Here is a 15916-nt window from a genome sequence, read left to right as displayed (position 1 = left end):
ACAGTTTGAGAAAATATTATACAAATGAGGAAATAATGAGATGCAAATGAGGAATGTATGAAAAATCTGTGACTATATTATGCAAATAAGGAGCTCTTCTCCACTTTGTGCCATGCATAACAGCTTTTTTATTTTCATAGGTTCATAGGTACGTACTAGGCTATTGGCCCAAGGGCCTAAGTAAGCCTAGCCAACAAGTTTCCCTGACTTACGCCACCCAAGAAAATTATTTTCCTGTGCCCCTGTCGAGCAGAGCCATAGAAGTGATCCCCGGGGTGTATTTCCTATTTCCCACCCACTCATCATGATTTTTCTTGAAGAGTGCTAATGAGGAACTTTGCTTGACATATAAGTTCATAGGTAGGTGCAAGTATGCAGAGCACATAAAGCTTATAAAAAGCAAAGTCACAGATTTTCTATGCAGTATGCAATCCATGAAGATGCTTCTATTCTCTGCCAGTTTAATTGTCTCCTGTTCTGAGATGCCCTAGTCAGTCACACCAAAGCCAGGTGCATCCAACAGCAATAGCCAGCCAAGAAGACATAGAGCTATACAAAGGCCATCCCATCTGAACTTTACTGATAAGGAAATCTTGGTTAGGTTTAGAGTGGACAGGGACATAGGACAGGTTTGTTGATTTTGTTTGGCCCATAGATGGGGATTTTGGGAATTTATGGCCTTCCTTAAATTGTGGATAAGAAGGTATGTATAGTCCTCACTAAACATGCCATAGGGACCTTTCAGAAATAAGCTGGGAACACATTTGGTATCTCACAGGCTTCTGCCATACAAATACTTCAACAGTTCCTTGACATACTCCTAGCACATGTAAATCAATATATATGAACAGGTGGACACCAGAGGCCACATTCCAAAAGCCTACTCTTACAGTAAATGGTCACTTACAGTGATAGCAGGTCTTTTGGAATCAGACCCATTGTCTTCTGGTGTGAAATAAGGATAATCCACAAAAATTACAGCTGACCTAGACATCGTGAATTACTGACCTTATCACCACGTGGTATTTTTTTAACTAAATTGACATGCTTGAAATGATGTGCCATCATGACAGACAGAGAAATTAATAAATACAAAACAGTCTAATTGTGATAAGAAAAAGTGGAGGCTTTCTGGTTAACAGGGACAGGACAAATCATATAAACAGGAAACAACATGTAGTATAACTAAATATAGTCAATATTATGGAACTTCAGCTTGTATTTTGTTTTACAATGAACAATAGAGCAGAATAATAAAATGTATCTAGTGATCACACAAAGACGGGAATATTTCAAGCAAACAAAAGAAAGAATGTTAATAGATATGTAACACATTGAATGTTCAAAAACAGATTTTTTTCCCTTGTGGTTACATGCAATTGCATTGATCCACACTCAAAGAATGTTGTTCAAGTTATGTAAGATTAGCAACACAAACAGCAGTTCAAGCACATAGAAAGACTTATATTACACTACCTCAGGAATAAATGAATCATTGAGATGCATCCCATTATACACAAAATAAGCAAGGTTTGACTTGAGTTATTGAACCAGCTTCCTTTCTGACTGTTGTAAAATGTTCTTTGTTCTTTGCAAAGAATTAACAGCTATCACCTAATGGCTGATTCTGTTTATGAAGAAAAAGAAAAAATATAACTGCAGAATAGAAACAGTGCAGCATAAAGACGTAACATGGCAAACATCACATAATTAAAGCAAAAGGACACATAAAATGCTAAATAACATTGTATGTAGGAAGAAACATTTTTCTATAATTTCTAACATTCCAGCATTGTGTGTTAAAGATTTGCATAACCAAATAATTCCTCTCCATATCCAAAGTTCTAGGGACTATAGAGTTATTAGAAGTATGCTGAAGTATCACTGATGTATAAAAAAAGAATATGTCTGATATGTACTTTAATCCTGAAAACTTTCTAGGCATGTGTATTTTTTGTGTGTATCTCTTTACTTTCATCAAGCACATCTTATTCTGGTTCTGAACTGTCATTCACAAATCATTGAGCCTGAACAATTACACAGTCAGTGTTTGACTTGCCCCCCACCCCCAGCCCCCACCGTCACACCCCACTGGACCCATGTTCAAGCCCATATGATTCTAGGATGTGTGCAGACATCAGAATGTTGGATTGACCTCTCCTGCTCGGCCCTATGTTACTGTTGATAATGTTTAAGATCCTGCATCTGAAAAAGTCAGCAATCAGCATGCTGCAGTTGCCAGCTTATTAAGCCATCAGCAAATAAATCCTATGTACATGACCTTCAATAATGGTTATAAAGGACTGATATTACTGGCATCAGATTGATTCTAACAGCTACTTAAGTTCAGTTGATGGCAAATCAACCACCCATTTTTACTAATGCTCTTTGTAATAAATAGATGACTGTTTTTATTTTTGTGGATGCCAAAAATAAATGGCTACCTCAGATATTTTATCATCGGTCCTATAGATGCCAGTGGTTCATCTGTGTAGCGTTTTCCTTCTCAAAGGATATAAATCAGAAAGAAAAAGTATAATTATGTAAGCAAACTTACTATACCAATAGATGTATGAATGATCACTGCTGCAGTAGCCTTAGCTATATGGGTCATAGCCTGCATAGGAAATAACAGCTGGCCACCTTCCAAAGCTTCAAGGCATCTTCCATGTTCCATGTATCAAAACTGTCAGGCACCTCAAGATGATCTGACTGAAAGATATGTTTGGCTGCAAAGCCCTTCAGAGCTTTCCAGCCAGCAGAAAGATGGAGCCTGAGCCCTGAAAGGATAATGCTAGGAGAAACAAGAAACAAATGTCCATGCCCTGGCATAAAAAACACACAAACAAACGGAGATGAATGGATGGAGCAGCTACTGCAACAGTGATCATTCAAACATCAATTGTGGTAAGTTTACTTACACAACTGTACTATATTAACCATGACGATCATTGCTGCAGTAGCCTCAGCTATATGGGTAGATTAACTTAGTGGTAGGAGAAGACTCCAGGAACCCTGGAGAATGGTACTAGCAAAGCTTGATCTAGACCTAGAGAAGGAATCAAGCTTATAATGTTTTGTAAAAATATATAAAGAGGACCAATAGTATCTTCTATAATACTTCTAGAATCCTGCCTTTTCCAAAAAGCCACAAATGAAGCCAAGGCTCTGGTACCTTGATCCTCTCTGGAATAGTTTTGTTATGGTGAGTATATTAGTAAATAGTCTGTTTTGACACAGTTTGTCCTTTCGTATTTCCTTCAGAAGAAATGAACAATTGATCAAAAGATCTGAAAGATTTAGTTCTGTCAAGATAGTAACTGAGTTGTATGTGGCCATCCAAGGTATGGAGTATTCTTTCTCCCTCATTTTTAGGCTCAGGAAAAAAACAGGGAGATGCATAGTTTGTCTTAAAGTAAACTCAGATACCACTTTAGACATTAAAGAAGTATTAGTTCTGAAAGAAACCCTCTCCCTATGGAAAATGAGGTTTGGTTGGCTCACCTTAAGAGGTTGCAACTCTGATACCCTTTTTTGCAGAGGTCAAAGAAATAAATAAAACTGTTTTCCATCTTAAAAAGACTCAAGTCAGCCAGATTAGCTGGATAAAATGGGAAAGTGTTAACTTCTTTAACACAAACTTAAGATCCCAAGGAGGGCCACCAGTTATCTTGCAGACCTCTTATGCAAAAGCCCTTTCAAAAACAATTTGAGATGAGACTGCATTGAAAGAGCAGGATCCATGGGCGGCCATGCTGCAATTGCCAATAAATGAACCCTGATAGAGGAATAAGAAAGGCCATAGGATGGTAACTGACACAAATATTGCAGAACCAGAGAACAACTAGCCCCAAATGGGTGCTGGTTATGTTGTTAACACCACCTAAACTTTTCCATTTGCTAATATAAAATTGTCTAGTAGCTGGCTTTCTTGCTTACATAATACCTGATGCATAAGTTTAGTAAACAGGTGCCTAAAAGTAATTATGACCCGATCATCCAGTTCAGACAACTGAAGTTGACTGATGTCAGTATTGATGTCAGCGTGTTTAAAATTCTGCTCTTCTTGCCTGAGTAGATCCAGTCTGTGAGGAAGCTGATGGTAAGTGCACCTGGCAATTTCCTAAAATAGGGACAAACCATTGTTGCCTGGGCCATAAGGGAGTCACAGCAATGATTTTGGGAAATTCCTTCTGAATCTTTAGAAGTACCTTGGATATTAGTTGAAAGGGTGGAAAAGAATGCAGGAACATTCCTTGACCGTTGATCGTTCAGAGAGGAGGAAAAGAGGTCTACTTGTGAAACTCCCCACATATGGATAAAATCTTGGAATACCCCCAAATCTAATTTACATTTGTGAGGGTCTGCCTTGGTCCTACTCAGTTTGTCTGCCAAGAATTTTGCTCTGACAGAATGTTGGATACCTGTATATTTACAACGGTGCTATATTACAAAGGTCTTAATATCATATGTTAGATTTGAAATATCTTAGCTGAGTACATTCAGCAACACAGTAGTGGTGTTCCATTCCTGTATAGCCCTAATAGTAATAGAGATGGAGTGTAAGTAAGCACATTCAATTTATCCATGGGTGTAAGTTTAAAATTAGAAGCATACAGCACTACAGGAAATGTTCCAATGACATCATTTACAGTTATAACTTCTGTCATATTATGAACTTAAATTAATCATATACCTAAGTATTACAGTATAAGCCTATTGGTAAGGAACAGTATGATATGGTAATAGTATGTAAAGCCAGCATATGAATATGATGCAAAAGACCACAGATATATTCTGCTCTTTCAGATATATGAGCTAAGGATGTCACAAGAATGAAAAATACCTCTAGATTAGGGAATGTCAGCAATACAGAATGACAATTTGCAGAAAAAAAAACTGACACAAAGGCTTTATCTCAATGTTGACATATTAAAGTGAAACCTGGAGCAACCCAGCCTACAGCAGTGCAAACTAGTGTTATTACCATGCAAGTGAGCCTGGCACTATTCTGATATGTATGAGGTGATGGGCGATTCAAAGACGTCTGAAGATTTGGTGAGGCACTATGATAATGGAGAAGAAACTTAAAACCACTGCACTGAGCTGAGTGAATGTATTGCAGCTATCTACTGTACGATGTAATGACTTCATAATAACAGTATGACAAACTGCAGGATGGACAACTACTCATTTGCCACAGTGTGCATGATGTGTTGAGACATGGATGATCAATCCACGCATGGATGCCCAGAAGTGTTGTAAACCACAGTCATGGAAAAAATCAGAATACTCATAGCAATCACATTTTATCAACATGCTGGGGACACCATGTGGATATTACCAGCATTTTCACTTTCTGCAAGGCATTGTTGCTCTTGTGAATAATATAAGTCAAATGCACAGAGGCCTAACTATGAAGGTATCTCTGATAAGGGAATTTTATTGTATCATTGGTATAGTTAGCATTATAAGAGCCACATATTATACTCTTGTAGTAATTGGGTTGCACAGTATGCATGATATTCCATTCACTGCAAAAAGTGTGAGTTTGTTCAGTCACAATACAGGGTGTGTGCTGTGTATAATCAGTGTGTATAAGAAACATCTGTGCAGTACCCAGAAATCCAATATTTACATGGGAAGATTATTACAGCTCACCTTGAAGTGAGATGTAATACCACATATGTGCTTGAAAGGCATGAAGGATACAACTGCATCCATTGCTGCTCTCACTGGTGTGGTGGTCAGTAAAACAGCAAAAGAGACAAGCAACAACACCCAAAAGAGATCTACAACATTATACAGCTTGCGTTTTGCCATGTAAATGTGCATTTCCGCTAAATGGATGCCTGGTGGTGCACTATAGTATTCATCCCATAAGGTATGCAACAAAGTTGTTGTATATTGCATGCTGGTCTCTGTCTACATTTTGTTAACAAAATTATACTGCATTTATTTATTTGCTTGATTGAATATTGCTGGTCTGTCGGCATTTTGTTTATCCCACCCTCTCACCCAAATGTTGTATTCTTAAACTTGTTATTTTTGGAATTGCCCGCCCCTACTGTAAATTTGATTTTGGACACTCCTCCCAGTCTCATCAGCTCACTCTACTGAGTGCAGTGAGATCATTTGGGAAGGAATACCCCCTTGCTTCTTTGATTTTGGACACTCCTCCTAGTCCCATCTCATCAGCTCATTCTACTGTGTACAGAGAGAGCATTTGGGAAGGCCAACCCCCTTAGTTTCTTAATCTTGAATTATCTTCTGTTTCATCCCTCTCCACAAAAAAAGAAAAATAAAATCTGCACTTTTACTGAAATTGTGTTTTTCCTACTTTATTATCTTATTTTACTTTGCTGCTTGCTGTTAAGTGTTCAAGTGCTTTTATTCTGCTGCATTTATTACTGCTTGTTAATAGCCTGATTAAATTTGTCTTTTATTCTAAGCCTCTTAGTTTTGGTTTTAGCACTTGGGATTCAGGCCAGTTATTTTACATTTAAGAAGGTTTTTGTGGTCTACACTACCCATATCAAAACCCTCTCTCCATAAGTCCACACACATTTTCAGAACACTATGTCTAGACAATTCCCATCAATTTCTCCTGCCAGCCTGGTCAACATGGGCATACTGAGACAGGGTAGCAACTGCCTCATATTCACTCACAGCCCTCTTCTAGCATATAATTATTCTACTTGTGAGAAATGCATCAACATCAGTAACCTGGAATCCATGCTATATTGCACCAGAGTCAGTACTCTGACACGGAAGAGGTTGCCAGCACAAACCACTCACATCACATAGCCAAGCACAACACACTCCCACCTATGCAGTGGTCCTCAATAAAAACCTACCTAAACAGCAGAGACCTCCAAAACACACTCACAAACATTCTACACACAATACCAAACATATCACACACAGTAGACAACAACATATCAGTGTCTCAGAAACACAGCCCATAGGGCATCACAATAAGCTAAACATACTAGTTATTGGCGACTCACTTGTGAGACACACTGAAGTCCCCCTCACCAGGCTCAACAAGGAGAAGGTCATGATCAGTTGTCTGTCAGGTGTCAGAATCCACCACACTACTCGCACTTAAGTCTCTCCACAACAGATACAAGTATAACTCTGTCATTATCCATGTTGGTGTGACTGACTTGAGACATACCTCCATGGACTATATGAAGAGAGACATGATTGAGCTTTCACAGTATGTGTCCCAGGCAGGTATGACCCTATCCCTAAGCAGCATTCTACCTTCACCAAGAATGATAACAAAATCTTCTTCTTCTTTTGGCTTTTCCCGGTTAGGGGTCACCACAGTGGATCACTTGTCCGCTCATGATTGGCAGTGGAGTTTTTACGGTGTCAAGCTGCCAGCCCAACCTTCCATGGAAGGCACACACATGCATGCACTCACTCCTAGGGCCAATTTAGAATGTCCAATCCACCTACAGCATGTCTTTGGGATGTGGGAGGAAACCGAAGTATCTGGAGGAAACCCATGCGACTACAGGGAGGACATGCAGAATCCGCACAGAAGGCACCCCAGCCGAGGATCAAACCAGAGAACCTCTTGCTGTTAGGCGACACCACTAACTGCTGCACCACCGTGGTCACCCTAAGAATGATACCTCAATACCAACAAAAAAATAATTGACTTCAACACTTGGCTTAGTTTCTGGTGTCATTCCAAGGGGATCCAGTGTCTGTCTGCCTGGGATGACATGGTTGACAGGCCTCAATGCATTGCTAGAGATAGCCTCCACCTGTCGCCATTGGGATTCCGGATTCTGGCCAAGGTTCTTGCCTCCAACATTATGCCTTTTTTTGGGCAATGCCCCAAGGACAAATATCGGTTTACCTTTATATGTGCGTAATGTACATACATATGTGAAAGTGAATTGTGTGAAAGGATGTTTTCAAGTTTTCAGATAGCCAAAAAAAATGCATCAAATGTGAATGAGCGAATGCATGTTGACATCCATTCATTGCAGATTCGGCATTTTGGGTGCGGAGTGCACTATAGTGGGGATCGGGAAATGGACCCTTTCCCCACTGTAGTGCAACCTCGGAGTTAGAATATTAAAGTAGGGGTGTGTGCAGGGGGGCTTGCCCCCCTGCATTACATTGTGTGTTAGACATCGGAGTTCAAAACTCAGCGAATCTGCTTTTCGGTTTGCTGACTTTCGAACATCCATGATATTCAACAATCAGAAATCAGGATTACGGTTCACCCGACTGGCTGTTCGGAAACATGATTTTTAACATTTCAAAGGTAAACCCAAATATCCCAAAATAAAAGATCTGTCAAACAGCAAATTGAAGGTCATGCTGCTTAAAGCTAGGAGACTTAACCTGAAAAAGCACTCACTCAAGGCTCTCCTCACACTGGAAGATGCCGACATCTGTGCAGTCACAGAAACTTGGTTCAAGGCTGTGGAGAGCACCCCTGCCTTACCAGAATATACCTCATTCCACCTATTCTGACCCCAAAATGAGGTCGGGAAGACTAAGTGTAGTGGAGTTGCTATCTTCAGTAAAGACAAGCACACCTCCATACTGATTTCCCAGCATGATGCACTAGAACTACTCCAGGTGCAACTGACAGTTGGCAAGACATCTATCCAAGTTATAGCCAGCTACACAGGACACCCACTCCTCCTACCTGGACTTTCTTGACTCCATCAACATACCCCCTAACACCCTGATCCTTGGTGACTTCAACTTCCCCACCATAGACTGAGTGAACTCTTCCTGCACAAATGCACTCACCCAATGATACCTTGGCTTCATCAGTTCTAATGCAGTAAACCAGCTTGTATCATCCCCCACAAGGGGAGATAACATTCTGGACTTGATTCTAACCAACAAGGGTGACTGCCGCACCACTTCCATAGTAAGTTCTTCCCTGTTAAGATCAGATCATCAGTCTGTCTCATTCAAAGTTTCTATTCCACCACTGCCCCATCTGTAATCAGGCTAAAAACTTCTCAAAAGCTGACTACAACCTCTTAAGGGAGGATATCAGTAACTTTTTGCCACCACCACCCTCAGAGGATGCAGAAAACTATGCTGGATAGTATGCCAATGCAGTCTACAAGCACCTGTACAAATGCATGGACTCAGTCATACCCAAATAAAATAAAACCTTCTCCTCAAGGGAACACAAACTTACCTGGTGGACATCCTTTATCAACAGTCTTTACAACAAAAGGAAACTGTTGTCCAAAGGTAAAAAGGCACAAATTCCCAATTGGAAAAACTCCCTCCTTAGCCTCAGCAAGCAAATTAGATCACTAGTGAAAACCTTATTAATCAAAACTATCGTCCAAAACAAAGGGAAACTACAAAGCCTTTCTCAGTTATGTCAGGAACCTCCATGGCATAGCCCAGGTTTGTTCTGAATTAGTACTTAATGTTACCACTTACACTGATCCTGTTGACTTAGCCAACCTGCTGGCAGATAGTTTCAGCACAAACTTCACACCTGTTCCCATCAAAGGTCCATTCAACATCCTCAATACTTGTCCCACACCTCACATTTCCATAGATCAAGCATTAAAGGTCCTATCCAAGGCAAAGAACACAGCTTCCATGGGACCTGATAGTATCCCAGGCTGAATTCTTCACCATCTCCAGCAAGAACTAGCTTTACCATTAAGCACCCTGTTCAATCATAGCCTAAGTACACGCTTCATTCCATCAGAGTGGAGAACTACCATTGCCATCCCCTTGTACAAAGGTACTGACACTACTGACAAGTTTGATCTGTAAAGCCATGGAGCATATTATTATGCATCTTATAAAGAAGGACATAGGCAATCTCCAAGCACTTGACCCCACCCAGTTTGGATTCATCAAGGGCAGATCTTGCCTGTTGAACCAGGTTGACTTCTTTGAGACTGTCACCAAGGCCCTGGATGAGGGAAAGTCAGTACATACAGCTTACCTTGTCTTAGCCAAAGCCTTTGACACAATCCCTCACTTAGGCATCATTGAAAAGCTAACACAACTTGGTGTAAATCCCTATCTCATCTGGTGGGTGGCCAACTGGGTCACGGATAGGACCCACAAGGTCAAAATAGGTGCCTCCACCTCTGTGACCAGACCTGTCACTAGTGGAATCCCACAGGGATCTATCCTTGGAATCCCTGCTATTTGGCATCTATTTCTCAGAGGTCCAAACAAAGGCAAAAGACCTGTGGCTGACCAAGTTTGCAGACAACTGTAAGTTGGGTGTTGTCATTGACTCCACAGATGACGTTAACATACTACAAGAGTTTCTCACAGCAACAAACAACTGGTGCCAACTAGAAAGTCCACAGAAATACCTCAAAAAGAGAATCCATGGCCTCCAAAGCCTGCCCTATGTGGACAGGCTCAAATCATTATCACTCTACTTGGCATGATTGTTCAGAGGTGATCTGTGTCTCACCTACAAGGGAATCTTGGATCCTGGCCTGTTAGATATGCTACTTATTCATAAGTCTAACTCCTCATGCATTTCCCACTTGAAAGGCCTAAATGTAATAGGCAACATTAATAAAACCTGCTGGAGAGACAGGTTTATCTTCCAGAGGCTGCACCATCTCTGGAATTGACTTCTCATACACATCAAATGCAGTACCTCGTTGACCTTCTTCAAGCACAGCCTTGATGAGTGGATGGGAAACCACATATTTGTCCCAGGGGTTCCACCTGTGTTTCTTAATGACAGGGGCAACAGGTGCTGACTGAGTTTCTTTTATGGGGATAAACTCTTGGCTAGGCTTGTAAGGGCCCTAAGGCCATTTGCCTAGTAACCTCCTATGATCCTATGCATAGCATGACTTTGGAAATACTGGCTGCAGCTGTGCCATGACAAAGCACTTTATTGCATAGAAATATTGCGGAGGCCAATGCAAGATGACAGAGTATTGAACAACGGATGCCCAGATGCAACATTACATCTATGTAGATAGTTAGGTAGGCAGATAGATAGATAGATAGATAGATAGATAGATAGATAGATAGATAGATAGATAGACAGATAGATAGATAGATAGATAGATAGATAGATAGATAGATAGACAGATAGAGAGATATATAGATAGCTATGGTGCCATTCATTGTGCTGACTGCTCAGAATGTCGGGTCTATATTAGAACATCAAAGTTTCAAAACTTAGAATGTTCTAATATCGACCCATATTCAGCGAAAGCTGAAAATATCGGAGCAACAGAAAACTGAATTATTTTTTAGGGAAAGAATTTGGTTGTCCATTTCTGTTACTTTGGTATTTTCACACTGTGGTGGGAAGTTACTGGTCAGGTTCAGGTAAGTGTGCGATTGAGTGTGGGTTAGGTGAGTTAGGGTTAGGGCGCGGGTTAGGTGAGTTAGGGTTAGGGTGCGGGTTAGGTATGTGTGTGATTGTGTGGATGTGAGGGTTAGGGCGGGTTAGGTAAGTTAAGGTTAGGGCGCGGGTCAGGTAAGTGTGCGATTGTGTGGACGTGAGAGTTAGGGTGGGGTAGGTGAGTAAGGGTTAGGGCGCGGGTGAGGTGAGTGTGCGATAGTGACGGACCTTAGGGTTAGGGTTTGGGTTAAGGTAAGTGGATAGTTAGTGATGTGTGTATAGTTTAGTGTAGGGTTAGGTGTAAGATTTTAGGTGTATGTGTGGATTGCTGTTTGTTTGGTGTGCTTGTGTTGTGTGTATGTGTTTTGGAACAGCAAATTCTTTCCCTAGGAAAAATTTCTCCATTCTGTATGTTCGATGTTTTCAGCTTTCACTGAATAGGGGTCGGTATTAGAACAGTCAAGGTTTTGAAACTTTGATGTTCTAATATAGACCCAGAATGTCAAACACATCAACTACCAGCAAATTTAGTCAAGATCTTAGAATTTTGACAAATGCTGTTAGCTTGTTGTCCGAGATAGGAGTATGGCAGAGAGAAGGCTTTAACACTTTCCCCACTGAAGTACAATCTTGGAGTTGGTGTATACATAGCAAGTAGTTTGAGGGCACACACACATAAATACATATACACAAACATACAAACAGAAATATAGATAGACAAACAGATAGATATAGTATATGCATCTTCCACCCTGCTTTCATTTTATTTGTCTGGTAGGTATACTAGGTACACTATGGGTTATAAAAGTAGTCAAACTGCTGTCACTGCTGCTGTGTGGTTACATCCATGTGGCACCTGCAACAGGCCCAATCATAGCAGCTATCATACCCAAATTCAAAAAAAGAGAATCTGATAAAGAATGCATAACAAAAGTAGTTCTACACTTTTTGAAACAGTTACATTCAGGTCTCATGATAGTGCAGAGTCTAACTTGTTTGTCTTTCCATCAGTTTAGGAACATAACCAGGATGCTCCAAGTACTACATTGATATAGTATACAAATTTGTAACATTCAACCCTGCACAGCCATGGTATATGCATTAGGGTGCATGAGTGTCTATGACAGAGTGTACTATATGCAACAGCTTGCTGCACTCAAGAATATGGCTAATCAGCTACAAATTTCGATTCATTTAGAGTCAGTATTACACATGATATGTTATGAATGGCAGCATATACAGCCAAGGAGTGACATGATTACTGACTCAGACATGGACACATGCATATATATGCCTATTTGGTGACTAGCATAGCAAAGTGTCTCTTTTAATGTAATGTCTATCACATTATGACATTTGTTTAAAAAAATGACAAAACATAAATAGTCTGCCCCACTTTTGCCTCTGTATTGGACTCCAGAAATCAGGAAAATGCATTGCTTGCTGTTTCACCAACCTAACAAAACTATGTACAAAGGAGACACTCCAATACAGCAAGCAAAGCTATGGAGAAACATTGTGACATCTCTGTCAAAGGCCACAAGACTGCTGTGCATAGCAGAGCTGTGTATAAGAAAATATACTAGCTGGCCATACAAGGTCCCAGAGCCAATGTCGACATAACTAGTAGGTAGCACATTACCTACCTAATTTGAGTGACGTCTGTCATGTAAGTATTCACAAATGTGTAAATAACTGTAGTGGTGCCTTTGTATAAGTGACATTTGTGACTTATTTGTTTTCATACCTTACAGGCAAAAGGACCAGGGAGCATGACAGAAAGATTTTGTGGAGAGTTCAAATAATCTATGATGTATTCATGGTCGGTTTAAAGCTTCTCAACTTATATCAGCTGTATTCCATATGCTTCATAGATACATGTGAATGGCCGCGCTCTATGCTATGCAATGGTGCCATATGAGCATACTTGTGGGTGTGACTAAACTCATCTCACTTTTGGATAAATAGTATCTTTCACACTACTTGGTTCTTGCAACATATGACTAACAGGACTTTGCATAGATGGCTGAGGGAAAACTGCATTAGAGTAGACTGGGGTACAACATGATATACCTGTGTGCCCAGCTCAGGCCACTATTGTGTTGAGAGGTTAGAAACTTGCACATTACTAAGTTGCATCACCATCTGGGCACACTTGTATTCACAGCTTTGGACTCTGAACTTGTAGTGACGTATAACATGAGTATGACTAGTTTGCAGCCATAACTCAGCACACTCACTTAAGCAGCTCAGGAATTTAACATTTAGAAACGTGGGTGGATATCAACCTGCACTTCTGTAGACAGTAGTAGCACATTATCACACTCAGGGGAGCAGGTCAGCTGTCCATAATGTACATTCCAGTAGGCTGCTGTGAAACCACATTGGCACATACATACTAACTGCCCGAGCTTCTGTACATCTGAGTGATGGACTGATTTTTGTCCTATATCCCAAACACATCCCAATAACCAAATTAGCATTACACTAAGCCTCCCATAGATATGCATGTGCTATGTAAGCAAGCAAGTGGCTGCATCCTGCAATGAAATGGTGTCTTATACAGCATACATTTCTCTGCCTTACATTTCTCCCTTAGTGAGATAGACCCCAGCTCTCATCAGGGGTTAGGACTTGGGATAATGGTTAAGGTATTTGCATCACAGACACAAGGTACAGGATTTGATTCTCACCTTGGGAAGCAGGGTTAGGCTTAAAAAGAACCCCCAGGGTCATTAGCCCAGTAATCACCAATGAACCTGTGAGCCTATGACCCTGAATAGTATAAAGTAGGTACAGGAGAATAAAAGAATGAATGAATGAATGAATTAATTAATTAATTAATTAATTAATTAATGAATGAACAAATGAATGAAACTTGTTGAAGTCAGCAAGCTGGTAGCAGAGATAAAGAGAACAGAAGTTTATATCAGATCTGTATATATATATATATATATATATATATATATATATATATATATATGTGTGTGTGTGTGTGTGTGTGTGTGTGTGTGTGTGTGTGTGTGTGTGTAGCCCCCCACCTAGTTGGCTTTTACCAAATAATGTAAAACAAAACCAGGCAACATAAAACCAAATAAAATGAGGGACTACGCCCCCCACACCCCCCCCCCCTAACTATATATACTAACACCAGGATTGCACAACAGTGGGGAAAAGGAAATATACCTTTCACTTGCCTTCGAATACTACTTGTCAGTGAAATGAGTTTTAGGTGAAATGAACTTTAGCTGATTTGGTCTCAGTGAAATGTGTTTCAGTGAAATGGTCTTTAGGTGAAGTGATACAAATCCATAGATATATATATATATATATATATATATATATATATATATATATATATATATATATATATATATATATATACATTTTAGTACCAAAATGAGAAACAAAAGTTTTGTTGCCGACCTTCAATTCTGCGATTGTCCATTGCAGCAAATGCCGATGTTACTAACAAAAATCATGGTACAGTGTGAATTGGGAAATTTATTCTTTTCCTCACTGTAGTGTGATCTCGGAGTTGGAATATATCATTTGCAGGGGTGTGGGCGGTTGTAAGGGGCCTTCTGAACTGCAAAAATGTGAATTTCAGTGTTCTGCAGTACATTCATACTGCTGAAAAACAGGCAGGTAAGTGTATACTTACTACACCGTTGCAGAAGGTGCAGGAGAAAATGGATGTCGAATAATGTCGAATTCGCATACGTCGGCATGACAATCAACATACTCAGCTAATTAATCTGCAGTACGTCAGTAATATGAGGCGATAACTTGAACAGATTACAGTCTAAATTTCAAGATTTTAATAGTAAACTATACACATATATAAATATATATAAATATATATATATCTATATATATATATATATATATATATATATATATATAATAGATATATATACATATATATATATATATATATATATATATATATGTATATATATATACATATATATACATATATATGTATATATATATATTATCTGTAAGATCAGTACTGAAAAAATAACTGCATTAATACAAGACTGTATATGGCAGATTTATATTATATACATTTTAATGTCTCAGGCTGTAGCTTTTTTCATACCTAGATTTCTTAGATAAGAAATAACTTATAAAATGTTCTATGAGGAGTTCAGCATAAGTTGGAATTGAATTAAATGAGAGCAGCACAGTGTAATATTACATTTAAACCAATGCTCTTAAATTCACATTTGAGGCTCAACAGTAGAAATTAAAATCTTTCCCAAAAGAAATATGTGTCTACTTAGCTGAGGAAAGTTAAATGTCACAGTAACGCAATAAAACAGTATCTCTCAAGAAGTATCATCAAAATTTTTTTGGATGGATACGTAGCTTTATAAGTTGTGCTTGTCTAAAACTGTACCTTCATTTTGATGAAGGCCTGTGCAGTGCTTACTGTTATTACTTAATGCACTTCATAATTTTAAAATACATAAAGAGTTATCCTTCATGAAAGAAAATTCTATGGTCCAGAAATATTTACTGGGACTAAGGATGGGAATACCTGTTTTTTCAGTTGATTGCTAT

This window comes from Protopterus annectens, chromosome 13.part0 (assembly GCF_019279795.1).
Source record: "Protopterus annectens isolate FY-2018-M chromosome 13.part0, PAN1.0, whole genome shotgun sequence".
NCBI lineage: Eukaryota > Metazoa > Chordata > Ceratodontiformes > Protopteridae > Protopterus > Protopterus annectens.
This window is presented reverse-complemented; position numbering follows the sequence as displayed.